This window comes from Haliotis rufescens, unplaced genomic scaffold (genome assembly GCF_023055435.1).
Source record: "Haliotis rufescens isolate VD_foot unplaced genomic scaffold, xgHalRufe1.0.p SCAF_19, whole genome shotgun sequence".
Taxonomy (NCBI): Eukaryota; Metazoa; Mollusca; class Gastropoda; order Lepetellida; family Haliotidae; genus Haliotis; species Haliotis rufescens.
Genome location: NW_025963879.1, coordinates 21,622,477 through 21,626,967, shown reverse-complemented (window position 1 = coordinate 21,626,967; position 4,491 = coordinate 21,622,477).

Here is a 4,491-nt window from a genome sequence, read left to right as displayed (position 1 = left end):
CAGTTATATCGCGGCGTGTCAGCTTAATGTGGGAGGAAAGTGAAGCAGGTCACACACGATTACCACTTCGGTGAAACCCACGAGCACGGGTATGGTGCTGACAAACCTAGAAACATAATCGGGGCGAACCGGGATTCGAACCCACAATCATAGGTTTCTGGCATGCCCAAGGGTCGCAACTCTGCACAGCGAATCGCTGCGCCTTAGACGAATGGGCCACCCGTGCCCCCTATGCTGAAAAGACATGATATAAAAATTTCAAAATTGCGTTAAACCAACACACACATAGTACGTGTTTTTTGTGATGAGGATGCCGCACATCCCTAATCATACACTCATCACCATTAACTTCACTCGTTTTAACTAAGACCACATCAACCAGGGCAAGGAAACTCCACATTACACTGACATTGGCCTACAGATTCAAATTACTGTGTAAACTTGTCAATACATCGACGTCGACTCTTTTGAATACTTGTAAAAAGCACTGCAGATGGGCCTTTGCAGAATCTAAATTTATTATAAGCAACAAATGTTAATTTGAACGAAAATGTTTTTGTCCCCAAATACCTTCAACACATGTGACACACATGAAAAAGTAAGAAAACGACTCCCTTAAAGAGTTCTCCACGAGTTGATAGTTTTTTTGTAAATTTGCCTTTGACAGAGTCGATGGTTCAGGCTTTTTTCAAGTTCTACATTAAGCAGATCTCGGAGACCATCCCGCGGTTTAAGCCTTGAATCTAATTTACAGGTTTCCCACAATCTGTCTCATCGCTAAAACACAAGTCAAGAGGCGAGAAGAAATTATAGGTTCCCAAAGAGGATGTTTCCGCAAAAAAGTGGTCCACGAGCCTTGTGCATGATAAGATTTAGACCTCGCTTCCCTCCTAATTTGAACCGCAACACTCCATGACGGGTATAAAAAAGTTTGGAGGACGCGTGAGGAGGTAGCGCCACTGTTTTCACATTCGGTAGCTTCTTCTGGAGAATTGGTACCTGTCTGATCCCGATGACCACATTTGGATTGACTTTTTCAATCTTATAATAGCATAGCAATGTATACGTATAGCACCATGTCCCTCTATACGTATGAGGGGCGGTCGGGTAGCCAAGTGGTTAAAGCGTTTGCTCGTTACGCCGAAGACCCGGGTTCGATTCCCGACATTGGTACAATGTATGAAGCCCATTTCTGGTGTCCCCAGCCGTCATATTGCTGGAATATTGCTAAAAGCGGCGTCAAGCCAAAACTCACTCACTCACTTTACGTATGATAAGACCTGTTTTCACTTTTTACCAATTTTGGAATCGAACCAGGATCTTTGGTGTAACGAGCGAACGCGTGAACCACTGTGCTACAAAACCGTTTCTGTTCACCCTTACACACTGTCTTTTGTTTCCTTTTAATTGTTACAATGGTGCTAACATGTATCAGGTGAGGTGAAATGGGGTTTAACATCGCGTCCAAGATTATTGAATTATATAGCGACGTGCATGTACGTGTGTGTGTTTATGTGGTACTTGTACTAGTCCGGACTGATGCCGATTTATAGTGCTAGCTCACTGAGATCCCATGCCGCAGTTTAACATGAATACCCCACTCAGACACAGTATACTGACTCCGAGCCGACCAGTCCTTGTTTTAGCCCCTTAATGCCGAGTGCCAGACAGGGTAACAACAAGTACCATCTTTTAACGTCTTTTGGAATGACACGGCCGGGGATCCAACCCCGGACCTTCCGCTCTCCGGGCGGACGCTCTACCACTAGACCACGGAGGCGGTCCAACATGTATCAAACATGCAAATGGATGTCAGTGTTGATTGGTCATGACAGGTACAGAGAAGGGAAAGACACATTCTGCTTACAACTAAGCTTCTCAATAAAGGTTTCGCCATCAAAGATCAGATTATGTGATTCAGAGCCACGTCGCTTGTCAAATGATGCGCGATTACAGTGACCTTTACATGGTGTCTGTTTTTCAGCGATCTGTTTATAATATAACTGATTTGCTTTTTGCGCCTTTGGAATCTGTTTCGGCAGATATTCGAGACATTATTTTCTTGCGTTGATGTATTGATTGGAGGGATACATTAAAACTTGCCATGCAACTGTAAAGGCAATGGTTTGAACACTGTTAAACTTCCCGAGCCCTAAAATATACAAAGAAGGGTATTCGTTTGGCCTTGTTTTTATTTGGGGCATTAAGTACACATGCAGCACATGTGGCGCCGTCGACTAAGGCACAGCAAAGTTGCGTCGTTTAGTCGTGACGAAACCTATGATCGTGTGTTCGAATCTCAGTTACCCCTGATAATGTTTCTTGGTTTGTCAGAACCCAACTGTGTTCGTGGTTACCATCGCATTGGTGAACAGCCATGACCTGCATTACTTGAGGCTTTCCACACTAAGCTGACACACTGTGATCAAACGGAAATAAAGTTCAAATCGGCGTTAAAGTCAACTCATTCACTATGATATTAATGAGTGCAGCGTTCAACAAACAAATAAACACTTATACATAATGTGCAAGAGAAACATGTTAATATGAAATACATATAACAGACAGCCATCACAAACTCGATAATACACATCACTGATTCCCTGTCAAGTTCTGGAAACGAATACAGAACGGTTTCGAGAAAATAAATAAATGCACTGAAACACTCAAACCCTTTCGAAATTACCCCATCATTCAAAGCACCACATAACCCTAGATGCAAAGCCTGCCCTGCTTCGGAAACCAACCTCACCATCAATACAAACATTAACCTAACTAGTAAGAGGCCTCACTTAACAATGTGTGTCGATGTGTGTGAAAACATCACATAATAATATCAAGTTATTATTTGGGGGAGCCAGGGGCTAAAATAAAAGGTCATGGTTAAAATGTTGAACAAGCGGACATAAACTACCCCTACTGTGAATTTACACAACCACAATGTATAAACTGCTCACATATTAAAACACTATTTACGAGACGCATGTAATGGATGTAAGTGAATAAAATCAGTTTGGCATGATGCATTCGCGAACACCTGGCATCATCACTATTTGATAGTGATTCATTAACATGTTCATGATAAAGTCTGAATCGTACGATCCAATCTTTCTTGTGAATGTAAAAAGCGTTTTACCGCTTTTGTTTAATCATAGGAATATCAACATTTGAAGAGTATATATGACACTTGATAGCAATTGCTTGAAAGACGATCGTGCAAATGTTTTGATTTTGGTTTGGTTTGTTGTTTTACGCCGCACTAAGAAATATTCCAGCTATATGACGGCGGTCTGTAAAATAATCGAGTCTGGACCAGACAGTCCAGTGATTGATATCATGAGCATCGATACACGCAATTGGGATCGATGACCTGCATTAACCAAGTCAGCGAGCCTGACCACCCGATCCCGTTAGTCGCCTTTTACGACAAGCATAGTCGCCTTTAATGGCAAGCATGGGTTGCCGAAGACCTATTCTACCCCGGATCTTCACGGGTCTCGTGCAAATGTAGCTAGACACAGACAGACAGACAGACACAGACAGACAGAACGTTTCATTGATAGTTTTGGACATACAGTAAGTACAATGACATGTTTATAAGAAGTGTTCATAGCTCTTTGAATATTTCAATTTACTATTTCCAGGGGTAGTTACTTTCTAATAAATATGTTATAAACAACAAATAGTTTAACGTAGGATTATACCCTCTTCACCCCTCCAATAATCCCCTTCAGCCCCAAAACGTTCCAGTGAACGCAACCACTTCTCAATGTCTACAGACATGAACCATCATACTCGCTAACAGAGACAGCCTCTTGTCAATGCCTACATAAACATATCATCATACTAGCCAATACATACAACCAGTTAGTAATACCTACACAGATCTACAACCATATCAGCCAAGAAAACCACTTGTCAATGCCTACACATGTGTACATCATACTCGCAAGTGTTCCATGCCTACATAGATCTACCATCATTCTAGCCAACAGAACCCATTTGCCAGTGTCTACTCGTATGTACACCACACTCGCCAATATAGAGCACTGCCTTGCTTACATACATATATGTTAAAATTTATTTCTGATTCACCATGAGCAAACATCTTGTCATCAATTAATTTGAACATTGCCATGACACATCTGAATTACCGCTGTTATAGGGTATCCCCCTGACGGCCGTCTTACAACCATCTATTAGTCATCTAATAACCAGTTTCCAACCCTCTTACAACCCCTCACTACTCCCCTACAACCCTCTAATGTCTCTCTTATTACACCCATCTGATAACCCTTTTATATAACCTGCTGTCAACATTCTAATAACACTCTAGTACTCTCCTTACAAGGATGGCTATGTCGTGTAAGGTGTCGCAGTTCGCTGTGCAGAGTTGCGTCCCTTGGGCGTGCCAGAAACCTATGATCGTGAGTTTGAACCCGGTTTTGCCCCGATTATGTTTCTTGGTGTTTCAGCACCACACCCGTATGG